Here is a 20,502-nt window from a genome sequence, read left to right as displayed (position 1 = left end):
TTATTATTATTGATATTTATGAAATTAATATTTGTAGTGTTAATATTATTGTTGATATATATGAAATTAATATTTATTGAAGTCTTCGTCTCCTTCCTTTGGTCGGTCAGGTTGCTGGGTGATGAACTAGGGTTCTTCTCGTCCTCCTGCTTCTCCTTTGACACTCAGTCTCGGGTGAACACCGGATGGTGGGGGTACCTACGAAGACACTCCGACACTCAAGTTAGTAAAGCGGGTGATCAGTACTACTCTGGTAGGTGACAGTAATAAATGACGTACCTTTCTCCTTAGGATGTGTGCTATTTATATTATTCTAATGAGCTTACCTTATTGGGTCCGATTAGCGAAGTGGATCTCGCTTAGGGTTGTATTACCTAATTCTTAATAACTGATTAGCTTCACTGACCTTGGTTTGAGTGTTAAGGGTAATATGGGTCGACCGGCCAGACCGACCGTGATGATTCTACTCGCCTCGGCCGATTTTACCTGGTTTCGGCTAAGTCTTTTAGGTCTCGGCCAAGACTCGCAGAACTCGACCAAGACTCTCAGGATTCGGCCAGGTTCCCTGGTCTCGATCAGGTAGACAAGTCTCGAGCAGCCAAGTGGGTCTCGGTCAGGGAGTTCAGGTGTCGGTCTCGCCCATACCGGTACAATTAACATAATAATATTAATAACAAATAATATTAAAAATATAAACAATAATAATAAAATTAATAATATGAATATATTTATAGTATTGATAAAATTAATGTGGATAATGTTATGAATTATATTATTAATAAAATATTCACTTGTATATTTTATCATATAATACACTAGATTATATATTTGTAGACATATAGATTTTATTTGCATCCGAGTGAATAATACTCACTCGGATTTCGGATTGAAAAACGAACAAGACATACACTTGTATCTGTTTGAGGAAAAAAAAAAGCAAATACTTGTGGAGAGGATTAAAAACAGTCCTTGGTGTGCAGCAAAAAGAGACAGAAACTAACAAAAAATTAAAAGTTAAAACTATCCTTAACATTTTATATATATTACAATAATAATAATAAATTATAAACAATAATAATAAATATAAATATAAATTATATATTTAATAATAATTAAAATAAACTTATTAAATAATACTATTAATAATAAAAAAAAAACTAATTTTAATTTGATTTTATGAAAATATTTGTTAATGTATTTATAATGAAAATAAAATTATTCAATAAAAAAATATTTTTTAACAAGTATATTACAACTAATAAATATTTTAATTAACTTAAATCTATTAAAAAATATCTCATTTTATTATTAAATATTTTTAAAGATAAGGGTAAATTTGTAAACTTATATCTTACATATTTTAAAAAAATTAAAAATTCTCTTACAACCATCATATCATTTACAAATTTCAATAAATTTTTCTCATCAATCCACTCTAACATACCTTAATCTAAACAATCTCATTTTCTTTACACTTTTCTCTCAAATCTACTCTCTCAAATCTTCTCCCCAATCCAAACACAATCATAATGTAACATTAAAAAAATATATCTAACTATTACAATACAAGTTCTACTGGTTTCTATGTAAACTTGGAATATTTCAAAACATTCCCATTACAAGATTATGACTTATGAAAATTCAAACATTTACAATATAAGGTTTAAAACATCCTAAAGCTTTTCGGGACCTCCTATACCTGTGTAATCATTTACTTGTGTACATAGTACAGTCATCGTTGTTCACAACACAACAAGAAAAACAAGGGTAAGCTAGTGAAAATATAATTCTATAATATGCACAATTAAACCAAAAGAAAAAAAATCAAATTACATGAATCAATTTCAAAATTATTCAATCTTCTTCAAATCCCAACATAAAACAATCACATGGATCTACACATCCCGAATATTCAACAAACATAATAACAACTAACGTCTTTCGAAAGACCCGTATTAAGTAAGTCATACCAGAGACTAACACCTGATCCAAAGATTATCAGTGAATCTAACATAAAGGATCAGGGTAAGTTCAATACAACTCAAGTCGTGCATCTCATATGTCACGGTGTGCATGAACTCCCTCGTCAACTTCTCACCACCTGATATCTTAGTTTATGTGACTCAGATCATGATGTAAGCGAAAAATACATGAAGATGACCAAGGATGTTATACTTGAAGGGTCATCTCAACAAGCAAATAAAGACTTCATCAATAGAAGAAATGGACAAGGCCCAAAGCATTTGAAGTTTTTCTTATTAGTCTTCTAAAAATGAGGCCCAAGCCCAATTAATATTTTTTTTGTAATATCTTTATAATAAATTCTAAATAGAATATTAGAAGGGAAATAGTAGAAAAAATCACTTTTCTAGAATAAGGAAGTGACTTAGATAGGGGTGGCATTTACATTGTCTTTTCATGTACCTTGCCTCTTCATTTACAAATGACTCTTCATGTATCTTACCTTGCATAACCGGTCCTATATTCCTATATAAGGAGGAGCCTTGCTTTTGTAAACACAAGTTGAAAGTTGAATTTTTGAGTAAAGAAGCTATACCAAATTGGTGAGAGAGTTGTGTGAGACTTGTTCTCTACTCTTCTTCCTAGTCTTATCTTGGGAGGTTCTTAGGACTTTCAAGTGGCGGCATCCACTCATCTTGAAGCTTCTCCACCCTTCAAGTGGCGTGAAACACTCCAAGGGTCATCAACCACATAAGTCCATCTCCTTTCATCTTCCATAATTACCCATTTGTTGTTTTCTTGTAGTTTTTCAATTTCAATCGATTCAATTGTTTTCTTTTGTTGTTTCCTTTCATTTGCTACACTTGTTCTACATTTTGTTCGGTTTCCATAGAAACCCATTTCTATATTGAATTCTTGAGTTTCAATTGGTGGGTTTTGTTCTTTGTTGTGTTCCAATCGGTAGTTTTAATTCTTGTTGCATTCTTATTTCAAATCTCGGGTTCTTTATGTGTTCTTGATGAGTTCTTGAATGGTTATAGAATCTTGATCCAATTCTTGAAAGTGTTTTTTTATATACCAACTCACATGATGTGGTATCATGAGTCTTAGGTGTGTTCTTGTGTGTTTGAGTTGTTTTTGGCACTTTTAATTCAAGAACTTTACATTCTTGTTCTTTAATTTCATATACCTTGCCTTTATTGTCATTAGCATTCTGTTTTTGCCTTATTTTGAGTACTTTCTTGCTGTTTTTAATTGTTGCAATTCATTGTGTTTGTGTCATTTGATTTTTGAATCTCTATAAGTTTTTTCATAGTCATGTTTCTCCCAAAATGTCATCAATTCTATGTAGTACTTTTCTTGATAATTTTGGTTGATTGCTTTTATTTGAGTGCAATTTTATATTTCTGTTTTTGATCCTTTGGTGCCTTTTATTTTTAGTTTTGAGTTCATGCTTGTGTGTTAGATCCATACAAGTTCTTAAACATCAATTCTATTGTGTCTTTTGAAGTTCTCAATTCTGTTTTTTCATTCCAAATTAGATTTATTCTGTTTTTTCTTGAAAATGTGCTGACTGTTTGGTTTATCAAAAATTTTGTGGTTACTGAAAAATTCTGAAATTTTGGATTGAAGTAGTTTGAAGTGTTACAAAAGAGTGAAAAAAATAAGTATAGAAAAAATAAATAAATAAATGATAAATAAAATACGTACATAGTGTAAAATCCTAACTCTGGAAAAACAGTGATGCGGCATTGATTTTAGAAAATTTATCACAATTAATTGGTACACTGTTTTTGTATGATTCCAGTGCCTAAATTGAGATAAGATCTTGAAGTTTCACTGGTTTAAATTTCAACTTCCAGTTTGCATTATCCAGTTTACCATAAATCTGTAAAGTTACGCACATTTTCTAAAAATTTCCAGTAGTGTTGTTTTTTTGTTTTTCTTCATTCTATTCTAGTGTTTTTCTCTAGGTTCCTTTTGTGTGCTATCTTTTAATTGAGTACCTTATTTTTTTTATTGTCTTTTAATTCAATATTCTTGTATTCCTTTTGCTATAGCCTTTTCTTGTTTACACCTTTTCTTGATTGTCTTTTATTGTTCCTTAAAGTTTTGTGGTGTATTGGCTTTGAGAAAGAGTGGGTTGCTTTGACATCTTTCATTTGAGATTTACCCAAACCCCAAGAGAAGCTTGGTTGAGGAAAGAATTATTTCTTGGAGTGCTTTAAGTGCCTTTTACTTTCCATTACCGCCACATACTTGTTCAATTTTCTAACCTTGTTTTCTTGAAATGGTTTGTTCATTGTGTTTGTTGTTTTCATTTTGGCAATGGCTACATATTCAAGTGGTGAATCTTCCAAACCACACTCTCCACAAAGAGAATTTATTCTTGGTGAAAGGAGGTAAAACGTTCCCTTGCACAAAAAGATGAAGCCATAAAACAATTAGAGGAAAGATTACAAAGACTTGAAGTGACTCATGATAGGACCAACCATTCCAACCATGGAAGCCGTCATTCTCATAGACATTCTTCAAGAAGTTCTTCCACTTCTCACAGCCATGAAGAAGAAAATAGACGGAGGAGGCATCATCATCATCATCATGAAGATAGGCGCCAAAATGTGGCAAAGCCTTATTTTCCAATTGTAAAATTGCCTAGTTTTAGTGGGGATGGTGCTCCTAATGTATATTTGGGTTGGGAGGCAAAGGTTGAGCAAATTTTTCATGTACATGAGGTCTTAGAAGACCAAAGGGTTAGACTAGCTTCTTTAGAATTTTTAGACTATGCCATGCAATGGTGGCATAAGACTCTATGGACATTGGACTAAACAAGAGACCTCCCGTGGTTTCTTGGTATGATTTAAAGGCATGTATGCACACGAGGTTTGTTCCTCCTCCATATAGGAAGGAACACTTGTTGAAGTTTCAAAGGCTTCATCAAGGACATATGACGCTAGATGACTACTTTAAAGATTTTGAAACAACCTTGGCTAGAATTCCTATGCATGATAATGAAGAAACCAAGATAGCTAAGTTTGTAAGTGGTTTGAGAAGAGATATTAGAGATTTTGTAGAATTAAATGAGTACTTTTCTTTAAAGAAAGTGGTTCACCTAGCCATCAAAGTGGAATCACACCTTTTGAAGACAACTTTCAAACATACTCATGATGATGGTTTCTACAACTCTTCTAGGAATAATGCAAACACAATTTCTACTCAAATTTCTCCTTCCAATTTTTCCAAACAAACCATTTCTCCAAAAAAAGTTTCTACTCATAATCCTTCTACCCCTACGTCACCCACCAAAACTTCAGAAATCAAATGTTTAAGTTTTGGGCACATCGCTGCAAATTGTCCACATAAAAAAACCATAATGTTAAATGTGGTAAATCAAGCCCTCATTACAACAAAAGATAAAAACACAAATGAAAAAGAAGAGGAAAGTCATGTAGGTCTCACTTTGTTGACTCCTACCCAAATCACTAAACCGCTTAGGTATACTTTTTCCCTTTCTTTTTCATTTCCAAATAATTCTAAATACTTGACATCTTTGTTAAGAAAGTTTAGGGATGTTATTAACATACCTCCTAAAAGTTTCCCACTTTTAAGAGGATTTTCACAACAAAATCATTTCTTCCTTAAACATTCTTTACAATCATGGCATGTATATAGAACTATTCCAAGTGAACTCCCCAAGCTTCATGCACATAAGTTTGTTGCACATCCTAATCTTAGAAATATCTTCTCTATGTACAAACTAACTATGTTATTTGCAGAGGTTCTAAATTCGAGGTCGAATTCTCTCCAACTTGGGAGGCATGAGGTAAGCGAAAAATACATGAAGATGACCAAAGATGCTATACTTGAAGGGTCATCTCAACAAGCAAATAAAGACTTCATCAATAGAAGAAATGGATAAGGCCCAAAGCATTTGAAGTTCTTCTTATTAGTCTTCTCAAAATGAGGCCCAAGCTCAATTAATATATTTTTTTGTAATATCTTTAGAATAGATTCTAAATAGAACATTAGAAGAGAAATAGTAGGAAAAGTCAATTTTCTTGAATAAGGAAGTGACTTAGATCATTTACATTGTCTTTTTCGTGTACCTTGCCTCTTCATTTACAAATGACTCTTCATGTATCTTACCTTGCATAACCGGTCCTCTATTCCTATATAAGGAGGAGCCTTGCTTTTGTAAACACAAGTTGAAAGTTGAATTTTTGAGTAAAGAAGCTATATCAAATTGGTGAGAGAGTTGTGTGAGACTTGTTCTCTACTCTTCTTCCTAGTCTTATCTTGGGAGGTTCTTGGGACTCTTAAGTGGCGACATCCACTCATCTTGAAGCTTCTCCACCCCTCAAGTGGCGTGAAACACTCCAAGGGTCATCAACCACATAAGTCCAACTCCTTTCATCTTTCATAATTACCCATTTGTTGTTTTCTTGTAGTTTTTCAATTTCAATCGGTTCAATTGTTTCCTTTTGTTGTTTCCTTTCATTTGTTGCACTTGTTCTACACTTTTGTTCGGTTCCTTTCCATTGTTACATGCTTTTCTTGTTTCGGCTTCCATAGAAACCCATTTCTATATTGAATTCTTGAGTTTCAATTGGTGGGTTTTGTTCTTTGTTGTGTTCCAATCAATAGTTTTAATTCTTGTTGCATTCTTATTTCAAATCTTGTGTTCTTTATGTGTTCTCGATGAGTTCTTGAATGGTTATAGAATCTTGATCCAATTCTTGAAAGTGTCTTTTCATATACCAACTCACATCATTTTGGGAGTGATTTGGATCGCAGTAGTCAACGAGGTTTGGAAGCATAGAAAAAGGATCATCTTTAAAGGGGAGTAGTAGATGTACTGGAAGCTTTCACTTTGGTTCAATTAAAGGCTTGGTCATGAGTTACATCCAAGTCACAGTCTGCACATTTTTTTCTTTTCTGATTGGTGCATAGATCCGTTGGTTTGTATAAGGATGATCTCATGATGTATTCATTTAAGTTGTATGATTGTTTACCTCAGGTGTCCTCTTTTTGGTTAGCTAGGATATTTCTGTGTAGGCAGACATGAGAGTACGTCTAATGAGGAAGGTTATGATTGAGTTCATGTATAAGGATTAGATCACCTCTAAAATGGTTCATATTTATTTATTTTTTATTATCGATAAAAAAATGTATAATGGTGTAAACTCTAAAGCTCCAAGATTCTTATGAGGAAAAGAAGATTGTCTCTTGTCCACCTTTTTATTTTTTTGGGTTTATGACAATGATGGGGTTATTTTCTTTGGTTTTTACCAAAATGAGGTCCGTTTAAAAAAAATACAAATTTAGGCAAGTCGTGCCAATTTGGCACGACTTCATATGAACAAATCGTTCCAATTTGACACGACTCTGCCATGTCATAATGAAGTCGTGCCAACTTGACACGACTTCTATCCTGTCAAACTGAAGTTGTGCCAACTTGGCACGACTTCTGTCACGTCATAATTTTTTTAAAATTTTAATGTTTATATATTGGGTAGTAAGTTATGTAATGTTAAAAATTAATTTGATACATAATTTTCTAAGAGTGTTAGTTTTAAGGGAAAAAAATTGAATAATTGTGTATCACAATTATTCATTTTTTTTCTGAAGTAATAATTTTTTTTATCACAATTCAAATAATACATTTTTTAAACCTGTTTATTTTTTTAATGTTATTTATATTAAAATATAAAAAGGTATAAGTACTGTAATTATTTTGAAATAATTAAATAATTTAAAAATAATTATATAAATTTTAAATAAGTTAATCAATATAAATAATTTGTAATTATTTTGAAATAATTATATAATTTAAAAATAATTATATATCCAATTTTTTGTTCCTTAAAACTAACACTCTTAGAAAATTATGTATCAAATTAATTTTTAACATTACATAATTTACTACCCAATATATAAACAATAAAATTTAAAAAAAAATAAAAATTATGACGTGGCAGAAGTCATGTCAAGTTGGCACAACTTCAGTATGACAAGGCAGAAGTCGTGTCAAGTTGGCACGACTTTAGTATGACATGGAAGAGTCGTGTCAAATTGGAACGATTTGTGCATATGAAGTCGTGTCAAATTGGCACGACTTGCCTAAATTTGTAATTTTTTTTAAACAGACCTCATTTTGGTAAAAACAAAAAAAATAACCTCATCATGGTAAAAAAACCTATTTTTTTTATTATCGACTTATCCATTTGACCTTTTACCTGTCTTATTTTAAAATTATTTTTACCTTTTTAAATGTTTTTATATAAATAGAACTTTTTGATTTTTTTTCTCAATTTTACTTTATTTTAAAAACAATACCTATTCTTATTTTAAATTGTGTTACACTATATATTCTTATTATTTTAATTTTTAAACTATTTAACTTTCTTGTGCACTTTACGTACTGTATTCAATATATTAATTTTATTTTTTTAAAATTTTATCCTGTTTTCATAGCATTACTCTTTTTACTTATATGTTTTTTTAAGCATTTATTTATACTTCTCAACATTTTATTTTTTAAACATTATTTTTACATATTTAAATGATTTTATAGAAATATTATAATTTTTTATTGTTTATAATGATAATTTTTACTTTTCCAAACAATACATTTTACACTTTTATATTTTTTTTTCAACTTTGAATTTTGACCTTATTATATCCTTTTTAAAATTCTATTTTACTGTAAAAGTGATTGTTATTTTTATAAACATCACTTATTATTAATTTTAAATGTTTTATCTTTTAAAGCATTTTAATGCTCTTTCTGTATTTTTCAAATTTTATTTTTTCAAAAATCTTAACATTTTTTTACACCTTGCTTTCTTTTTTACGTTACATTTTATTATAACCATCATTAGTATTGATATTTTTATATTGCTCACCTTTGTCATAGATATTTTTAAAATTGCTTTTATATTTTAAATATTTTTCTTAAATACTGTTATTTTAAAATTTTATTATTTTCATCTTAATGACATTTTTATAGCATTAATCTCTCTGTAGTTTGTTTTTATTTATATTTCTTAATATAACATTTAATGCTTGGGGGCAATTTAGCAAATTTGCTAAAGTAGAAATGTATTTTTAGTTTGAGTACTTAAATGATCTTTGCACTGAATTTTTTATAAATTTGTCTAAGTTTTTGCATGACACTCAATTGTATTGAAACAGATAAATCGAGTCGTATAACATATAATTATTGATAAATCTATGGATGGTTTTATTGCTTGCATATGTGTTTTGTAGAAATCTATGAATGGTTTCATGTATCCTAACTATTTAGTCTTTATTTTTCAAGTTTGGTTGGGACAGTATGCAAATGTTCATCTGTATTGTCATAAGCATACAAGTTTTTCTAATAATTGTTTGAATTTGATGATAGTAGTTTACTGTTTTCTTTTATCCCTTTCAGTCATAGAACTTATGTGTCAGGACAAAAGTAGTACCAATTTCAAAAGAGTTCTGAACATATATAATAGAAACATGTAATATGAAGAAGAGGTGAGAAACGGGTAATATGAAGAAAAGATAAAAGGAAAAAGATAAAGGAAAACTGTTATTGTGTATTCAATCATCTGTTAAAGGTATTTTTACATAAGTATAAAAATATAAAATACTGGAACAAAAACAGTGGGCCCATGCAACAGCCTCTCAGTGTCAAAAAAAAAAAAGATTTGGATCCAAAATTCTTAATAGTATTAATATTAATATTATTATTAATAGGATTAATGTTATTATTATTATTATTATTAATATAATAATTATTAATATTAATATTAACATTATTCATATTATTATGATGGTTAATATTATTAATACTATTAATGTTAAAAATATTATTCATATTCTTAATATTATTATTATTATTATTAATACTATTATAATATTAATAATATTTATAGTGTTAATATTATTAACTAACAATATTAATAAAATAAATAATATAAATAATAATAATAATAAAATTAATAAGATGAATAATATTTAATGTCATTAATATTTTAATTATTAATAATATTTATAGTATTAATAAAATGCGGATAATGTTATGAATTATACTATTAATAAAATATATAATATGTATTTTATGTAATGTATTATACATGTGAATTATATAAATTATATAACATATTATAATGTGTATATACAATATATTCTAAAAAACCGTATTTATAATATATATATATATATATATATAATACACAAGTTTATATATTTATAGTGTTGGTTATTAATTCTGATTTTATTATCCTTAAATTATTTTACTGTTATTATTGCATTAATGGTCAGTTTACAAGCATGTTACTGTTAGTATTACTACTATTTTATAACGTTTAGTAATTGTAATTTTATTATTATATATATATATATGATTGAGTAAATCAAAATAAATAAGATGAGGTTTACAATTTTATACAATTACGTTCAATCAGTTGCTAGAATTAGTATCAAAGTCAGTATGTTATCATGAATTCTACCCAATTATCAGTCCCTACCCTTGATGAAAAAAATTACAATCGGTGGTGTATGCAGATGAGAGTTTTGTTTGATTATGATGAGTTATGGGATGTAGTTGAGAGTGGAGTGTCTGCATTAGCTACTAATGCAACTAAGGCGCAACGAGTAGCGCATCGTGATCATAAGAAGAAGGACAATAAGGTAAGGTTTTGTATATTATCCATCAAGGGATGAATGATGAGACGTTTGAGCAGATTGTAGGAGTAACAACTGTCGTGAGGCTTGGACAATTTTGTCAACCAATTATGTTGGTTATTAATTCTGATTTTATTATTATTAATTTTGATTTTATTACCCTTAAACTATTTTACCTTATTACAGGCATGTTAGTACTCTTATTTTATAATAATAAAATCAAAATTAATAACCAAAATATAGATTTTATAATTTGTTAATATATAAATTTATATATACACACATCTAAAATATGTGTCTATATACATAATAATAGATATAAATACAAATTATAAAATCTATATCGGATACGGACATACAATAAAGGGATTCACCCATTAACTAGACGGATACGGACATTTATTTCAATACTTTTTCTCATTTCCCCTTTTCTTATTGCAACTTCGAGCCTTACTCTGCTGCTTACTTCTAATTTCTTGCTTTTGGATACTCACTTAAAATGCGTTTGGATTGAGAGGTGCACTGTTCACGCGGAGGGATGTGAGAGTGCACCCCTAAACAGATGGATGAGGGAGAAGGGGTGCGAAAAGGAGAAGTTGGAGGTTTTTTGTGCCTCTCGTCAATGAAGAGAAAATTCCATAAGAGGAGAGAAAGCCACATAAGTTCCTACACATTACATTTTTACCCTTAATATATAATGAAAGATAATTAAAATCACTTAATTTTATTAATTTTATTTCAAATAAACTATACATACCCAACTAAATAATAATAATATAAAGTATTATTAATACTAATAATATAAATATGAAAATAATAATACTTAAAATTAATTTATAAAATAATTTTTTTTATAAATAATAATATTAACTAAAATAAATATTTAAAATAATGATAATAAATGTAAATAAAATAATTTGAATAAATAATAATAATATTATTATTAATTATTTTTATTTTTATTAAATATTAATAATGTTATTAATAATAATACTTTTAATAAAATTAAAATTCCTATATACCTACAAATATAAATATTAAAATAATAATAATATTTCAGATTATTTTATAAAATAATAATAAAATTATAAATAATAATTTTAAGATTTTTCAGGGTGTCTAATTGATTATGCATGGAAAAAACACATAGGATTTAATCGATTATGTCCTAAAAAATAGTTGATAATCGATTAAGAAAATAACATAATCGATTAACCTCTATTTTTAGGAGGATAATTTATTATGTAATGTGTGTTAAAATAGACATAATAGATCATGTTATTCAGATATTCAACATAATCGATTAGTTTTTTTTTAAGGGAAAATATAATCGATTAGGCTCTTAAAAACAGTGAGTAATCGATTATGTTATTTTTTCAAGGTAAAGCATAATCGGTTATGTTCATCTCTTTTTTCCAAACTTTCCAATTTTATTTTTTTTATGATTTTTTTTAAGATTTTTTTGTGTGTTTTTTTTTTCTAATTTAATATTTTGTTTGTATTTATTTTTACAAAATATTAAAAAAAATCTTATTAGTCAAAATTAATAAAATACATTATTTGAAATTATAAGCTATTATTTTAGTCATTTTATATATTATATTATTCAGAATTCAAATATAATTATATATTATAGTAATCTAGATTTTGATTTATTAATAATGATTTATTAATAAGAATAAAAAATCCATTTAAATATTTAAATTCTAAAAGTATAAATAATAGAATTCAATTATATATTATAATAATCTAGATTTTGATTTATTAATGAAAATATAAAATCCATTTAAATATTTAAATTCTAAAATTATAAATAATAGAACTCAATTGATATATTATAGTAATTCAGATTTGATTTTATTAATGAAAAATTGAATATTTAAATTCTACAAATAAAAAAATATATAATTACTTTATTAATGTAATTTTATTTTTTTTAGTAATAAGTAATATTGAAAATTTAGAATACTTATATTTTTTTTTTATATATTATAGTATTAAATTGAGATACGGATTTAAATTAAAAATATTTATGTAATTATTTTTTATGTATTTTTTATTAATGAAAATTCATTTTAATGATTTAAATTTAAAAATTATAAATATTTGTTCTCATTAACATTCATTTTTTATATTATGTTGAACATTATTAAAATTGATATTTAATTTTCAGGTTTTCATATTATTGATTATTATTTAATATTTATTTTTTTATATATAAAAGATAAATTTATAATCTTATAATTTACATCATTAAAAATAATTTAAATATTCTTACAACCATCACATATTTCAATAAGTTTTATTCAGATATCTACTTTAAGATACTCCAATCCAAACACATTCAATTTTCCTCACATTCTCATACTTCCATTCTCCTATATTCTCAACTTTTCACTCCCAAGTTCAAACAAAACATTAAACTTAAAAAGAAGAATTAGCTCGCGGAACTGACTTGAAGTTTTTCTCTCCCATTAAGCTTGAATTGAGAATGAAATATCCCATGGGGACGGGGAAAATGGAGTTGGCTAAAGGCTAACTATAGCACTATCACCAGCTCCAAGGTTGAGTACTACAAGAGTGGACTGAACTATCACTATTCTATCCACACCTTCTTCTCTAAATCCTTACCTAGGGGACTCATACAATGTCGGAGAATGATTTCAAAGAGCTCTATCACTGGTCTTATATCCTTTTTTTCTCTTTCAAATCAGATTCTTAGTCTGCTTTCACTTCCGTACCTTCTAATTCAATGGAATATCATCCTATCTCGGTACATTGGTTCTCCTACAACAAAAGGATAGCAGGGTATTGAATCACCCTATAGATCTAGTACTTTGAACTTTGAATCTAACATGGATAAATATATTCATCCTATACTATTACACTTTGAATTAGAACAAAATGTTAATCATATGAAATGAGCTTAGGAATATAATAAAACTTAAAAGGGATAAAATGTGCTCATATACTGTAACAATGAACTATCTCAAATATTGTTATACATTGCATATTTTTCTTTTGGTTCTTTAATTTTATGATAATTATTTAATATTTATTTGTATAGGAGATAAATACAATATAAGCATGAAGTCTTAGTTTAATCTTTTCTCTTTCTCTTTTTTTATTGTAAGGAAAGAGAATGAGAGGAGAGGGGGAAGAAAAGGATGAGAATGAAAAGCACTTTATTCATATTGAATGCATTACAAATAGGATATTAATAGTGATAGAAGAATGTAGTAACAGAATGGAAAAGAGAAAATGTAAAAGGAGTTACGTAACAGATTATGTAACAGAATCGGTAACAACCCCCCTTAAACTTAGGGTATGTAAATCAAGAACCATAAGTTTACGTTTGAAAATATGAAATGAAGAGCCAGAAACAGGTTTTGTGAGTATATCTACTACTTGAAACTGGGCTGGCAAGTGAAGAAGCAAAAGACGTTTCTCTTGCACATGGTCTATAACAAAATGTAAGTCCAACTCAAAATGTTTGGAACGTGAATGCATGATGGGATTTGCTGCAAGTTGAACAGCGCCCATGTTATCATGGTACAATCGCGGTGTTGTCGTGGTGAGGCGAAGTTCTTGCATGAGAGACTTGAGCCAGATGATGTCAGCAAGAGCTGCTGCAACACTTCTATATTCAGCCTCAGTTCTACTGCGAGAGACCACCTCCTGTTTCTTGGATGACCAATAAATGAGATTGCGACCAACATAGATGCAGTAACCGGAGGTGGATTTGTGGTCGTCCGGATCAGTGGCCAAGTCCGAATCGCTAAAACCAACAACGGAGTAGCTTGAACAAGAATAAAGACGTAAACCTTGTGTTGCAGTACCTGCAAGGTAGCGAAGGATACGTTTAACAACCTTTCAATGTGTGAGTTGTGGATTGTGCATGTATTGGCACACTTTGTTAACAGAGAAGGTGAGTCAGGTCTGGTGAGAGTAACGTATTGAAGTGCTCCAACAACAGAACGATAGAGAGTGGGATCAACTACTGAGACAGAGTCATCGACGGCGAGACGTAAGGAGGAGACCATGGGAGTTGGCTGCGGTTTAGACTCAAGCATGTGTGTACGCCTGAGGAGATCACTTATGTATTTAAAACTGTGAAAGATGAAGAGTGTTATCAGGAAGCCACGTAACTTCAACTCCTAGGAAATAATGAAGTGGACCAAGGTCCTTCAAAGCAAAAACAGAACTAATACGTTGAATGAAATTCTGCACTAGAGTTTTGGAGCTGCCAGTGACAAGAATATCATTAACATATATTAGAAGAAAAAGAGTGTCAGTAGTAGTAAAACGGGTAAACAGAGAGATATCACTTTTTGATGACGAGAAACCCATGCAGACAAGAGTAGTGGTGGAGAGTTTATGAAACCAGGAGCGGGGAGCTTGCTTGAGACCATAAATTGCCTTGTTGAGACGAAAAACAAGTGATTTATCAGAACTTGTAAACCCATGAGGTTGTTGCATATAGACAGGAGAATCCAAAACACCGTGAAGAAAAGCATTATTGATATCTATCTGATGAATAGGCCAAGAATAAGATAAAGCAATGGTGAGAACTAACTGAATAGTAGTAAGTTTAATAACAGGACTAAACGTCTATGTAAATTCATGACCCTCTCGTTGATGAAAACCTTTTGCCACCAATTGTGCGTTGTATCTTTGAAGTGAACCATCTGCATTATACTTCTTTTTTAAAACCCATTTTCACCCAACAACATTAGCAGTAGGAGGTAGAGGGGTCAAGGTCCAAGTACTGTTTTGCATAAGAGCATCATATTCATCTTTCATCGCTTGAAGCCAGTGAGAGTGAAGCATGGCTTGTCTGTGTGTGGAGGGTTCAAAAGAGTCAACATGAACAGAAGACTGAAACGCTTTGGGTTTATAGATATCATCTTTAGCACGAGTGAACATAGGATGAACATTAAAATAAGGAGAAACAACAGGTGTTGAAGAAGGAGACGAAGACGTAGATGCAGTAGACGGAGATGGAGTGGCAGTAGACAACAGAGGCGACGACTCAGCAGAATTGTCGGGAGGAGTTGTTGAGAGAGGAAGAGAAACAACAGTAAGAGGGGATGGGGAAGTAGGAGGCTCAACATATATATTATCATAAAGTTGAAAAGAATTTTTAGGCATAGAATAAGGAAAAATAAACTCATTAAAGAGAACATGACGTGAAACAATAAATTTACCAGACTCAGTTAAACAAAGATAGCCTTTGCGATGAGAATCATAACCAAGAAACAAGCATAACGAGGATCGAAAATCAAATTTATGTTTATTATATGGGCGAAGTAGAGGATAACAACCACATCCAAAAATCTTTAGAAAAGCATAATCTGGTTTGCGAGGAAAAAGTTTTTCATATGGACTAAGATTGTGTAAAACAGCAGTGGGTAAGATGTTTATACTAAAAACAACATAAGAGAACGCTTCACCCCAGAACCTAAAAGAAAGAGAGGCGGCATCAAGAAGAGCTAAGCCAGCATCAACCGAACCATTATGGTCGTGTGTATGAGGGCAGGTGAGTCTGTGAGAGATACCATCCATGTTTAAAATTTTGGTTAAAGATAAAAATTCCTTTGCATTATCAGTTTGAAGAGCTTTTAAAGAATACTCAGTTTGGTTTTCTGCAAGAAATTTAAATTGTAAAAACACTGAAGTGGCTTGAGATTTGTGGGAAACGAGATATAGCTAGGTATATTTTGAGAAAGCATAAACAAAAGCAAAATAATACATGGAACCATTAATGGAAGCAACATGAGCAGGGGCCCAAATATCAACAAAAACAAGTTGTAGAGGTGCAGTATAAGTGGTGTGTGAAGGTGTAAATGGAAGTTGATGAGCATTAGCATGTGCACAAGAATCACAAAAGGAAACATCAGTTACAATTAACATTGTTTAAACGCATAACCAGATGCACTGTTTTAGATGAAGCATGAGAAAGACGTTTATGCCAAAGTTCATAATTGTTTACAGTGGAATTATAGGAAGTAGCATTAACAAAAGGACATAAAGAGCATTGTAAAGATGGAAAAACATAAAGACAATCACGAATCCTTCCTTGAAGAATAATCTGCTTTGTAACCTGATGTTTGACATAACAATGATTAGGAAAGAACTCAAAAAAGACACCATTGTCACGAGCAAACTGAGAAACACTTAGAAGATTTTTGTTAACAAATGGAACATGTAAAAGATTATTAAGAGTAAAAAGATGATTAGAAGAAGCATTGTAAAGAGAAGTAGAACCAACATTATAAATGGGCATATCTGAACCATTACCAAGTTGAACAGTATCAGGGCCAGTGTAATTTTGTTTCTTGTTGAAAATAGTAGAGTCATGCGTGATATGATGAGTAGCTCTAGTGTTTGGGTACCATAGAGGATCACTCACGGTGGAGGGGGTGCCCAAGATTGATGGTTCAGGGTCATGAAGAACAGGCTGAAAAGAAGAGATATTAGCATAAATAGGTGAAGGAATAATAGAGTCAGACCTTGTCCAGCAAGTTAAAGCAGTGTGCCCAAACTTGAAACACAATTGACATTGAACACGCTGGTGCTTATTTGAAACAAGAACAGAGGCTTGCCAAGAATTTGGTTGAGGAGGACGAGAGAAGTTTTGACGTTTGGAATTGTAAGGCGGTCGGAATGGGACACGTCCACCGCGAGAAGAATGCTTAGAAGTTGACAAAGGAACCCAGTTTGTAGAGGTAATGTTGGCTTGTGCAGAAGATGAATCAAGAAACTTATGTTTATCAAAACGATCTTCTTGAGCCAGAAGAAGAGATTCAACATCATGTACCGTATATGGATCGAGCAGCGAGGTGATAGAGGAGATGAAACTGTCTTATTCCTCAGGCAGACCGTCAAGAATGGCATCGATATGGTCCTCTGATGAGATGGGAGAACCAATGGCAGCAAGAGAGCCCACGACTCATTTGATAGAAAGAATGTAAGCAAAGATAATGTGATCACGTTTATGAGATTTAAGTTGAAGTTTGAGTTTACGCACCTTGGCACGGGTATGAGATGCATAGTAAACATTCAATCTGTCCCATAAGAGACGTGCAGTGGAGAGGCCAACCATCTCTGTTAACATGGATGTAGACATGGACGCAAGGAGTTAGGCAACGAAAAGATGATCTTGTTGTTTGTGCAGAAGAAAAGCAGGATTAACAGAATCTGAATCAGTGGAAAGAGTTTTAGGAGGCGTAGAGGAGGAATTCAAGAAATGTAGAAGATCAAGACCTTCAATTTGAGCAAGAATTTGTTGGCGTCAAACAAGAAAATGAAAATTCTCATCAGTGAGTTTCAGAGTGAAAGGTGTGGAGAAAGTGTGGAGCTGTGTGGAAGAATTGGAAGAGGAAATCGAAGTCAAGATGGAGGTTGAAACAGAGGAGGAAGACAAAGTCATGATGAAAAAATTTCACCAGCTCGTGATACCATGTAAGAAAAGAGAATGAGAGGAGAGAAAAGATAAAGATGAAAATGAAAAGCACTTTAAAGATAGGATATTAATAATAATAGAATAATGTAATAGGATATTAATAATAATAGAAGAATGTAGTAATATAAAGAAAAAAATAAAACGTAAAATAAGTTACTTAACAAAATCGTTAACACTTATAAATGAATTTGATTCCTTTATATAAATTTATATATTTTTTCTTTCTTAGAAAATAATAATATAACATAACCCATTAACAAATCAAATAAATTGATCTAGGATGTCGAAACAAACTGGGTAATCTTAAAAGAAAAAAGTAAACAGTGTTTTGATGTAGAAAAAATTGGCTAACTTTGGATGGAAATATTGAATAAAACCAATAATTTGAAACTAGTACAAAATTGAATATGAAGAGAGAAACTTCTTTTACTTTTTTTTTTGTTGAGAATAGTTCACTATTCACAAATCAAGATAATGAAAACATTAAATATTTGAATATTAATTCATCCTTCTATGAAAATTTAGTATAGTTTTTAAAGATTTAATTTCTCTTCTTTAAAAAACATGCTTAGCTTATTTTTTGGTACACACAACACATGTTGAAATTGGATTTCATTTTCCTAAGATGGGAAGTGCACTTTAAAAAACATACTCACTATAATTTATTAGGAAATTAATAATTGAGAACCATAATAAAATTAAATACATAAGATCAAATTTAAAATTAAGTGTATTCAATATTTTTTATTTAACAGTTATTATTATAATTTATAGTTTAAAGTACATTTATGTTACCTTAGCATTTCTTTTCTTTCTAAAAGATTCTTCAACATTGATGGGTTTTGAAAGAAATTGGATTTTATCATTTGTTTGACAAATATAGCTTATATTACTTTAGGAAATTATGACAAGTAAAGTTCGTTTACCTATTTGATTTACCTAATTGAATGAGTTTAACATTAAATCATAATTGTTGTAAAAAAACATTGATTATTAAATATTAACGTGACAATAGGAAGACAATGTATAGATCTTGGAAACACTAGTTCTTACTTTGATTCAATGATTCTAAACACCCATCCATTAAGAATATTTACTTTTACAAATTATACAAAATTAATGATAATTTGATTATATTATATATATATATATATATATATGCATCATATATATTTGTCGAGAAAAATTAATTACACTTTTAGATTATTTAAAATTTTAACATTGTTTTTTCTTTTTTTTTTACAAGAAAAAATAAAAGATACAAGTTGATGTTTATATCTACTCATTCTATAACAATATACATACTAATTAATTCTATAACAAAATCTATTCAATTATTTTAAACATAATTTATTAAAATATTGTAAAATCAAATACTAAATTTTTTTAATACATCAACTCTTTACTTTATATATACTCACAAATTTTAAATACTTACTTTAACCTATTAATTTATATACAGTATTTTTAACATTTACATTCATCTTTAATTAACATAACTCCAGTAAATATATTGTCAAAAAATTTCAATAAAAAAACCATATAAATATAATACAATTTTAATACAAAACAAAAACAACTGAAATTAATACACTTATTTATGATTTCAGTTATTTTTATTTTACATTAAAATTGTGATATAGTCTTACTATATTTTAACAACACAATTTTACGTAGTTATATTTTTCACCAAAATGTGTAAGTTTATTTTGTGTAAGTACAAAAACAACCTCATATCAAATGGGATTGTAAGTGTTGGAGACCACTTATTTGTTCCTTTTCATAAACATGATTTTTTTTTTCAAAGTTTCGGTTTATCTCTTTTGAAGTTTTCTTATGTACTCTGTTTGCAGTTTTTTTTAGAGTATTCTTCTTTCTTTGCCTTGTTTTTATTTGCTTTATTATTTGCATCATAATAAAAACAGATTAATTAATCCATCTAAATTAGCCAAATGGACCTAGGCCCATTCATTAACACTGTCACTAAATATTATTATATTTAGGCAAGCTCTTCCTCAATTTATCATCTTTTAAAATTTCCAAAATTATTTTGATTCCAAATATGAAAATTCAAAATTTAATAAATATAATTTGAAGTCAAAAAAATATATTTTGAAAAAATAAATAAAGAACACAAAATTGAAAATATTCTGAATAAGAATTTTTTAAATTTAAAAATATGCTCTGAAAATCCAAATTTATAATATTTTTGGGGAAAAAAATTAGAATTAATTTTTTATCCACACTTTTTTTATTTAAGATTATTTTCATTATTTTTTAAAATCATTTTTGTCGTTTAAATTGGGTACATGTTGAAATTGAGGAAGAATTTGTCCTATACTTAACATCTATATGCATTCATTTAAATAAACAACAAACTCTTACTAGTAACACCTTAC

The sequence above is a fragment of the Phaseolus vulgaris genome, chromosome 9, assembly GCF_000499845.2.
Source record: "Phaseolus vulgaris cultivar G19833 chromosome 9, P. vulgaris v2.0, whole genome shotgun sequence".
NCBI classification, from domain to species: Eukaryota; Viridiplantae; Streptophyta; class Magnoliopsida; order Fabales; family Fabaceae; genus Phaseolus; species Phaseolus vulgaris.
This window is presented reverse-complemented; position numbering follows the sequence as displayed.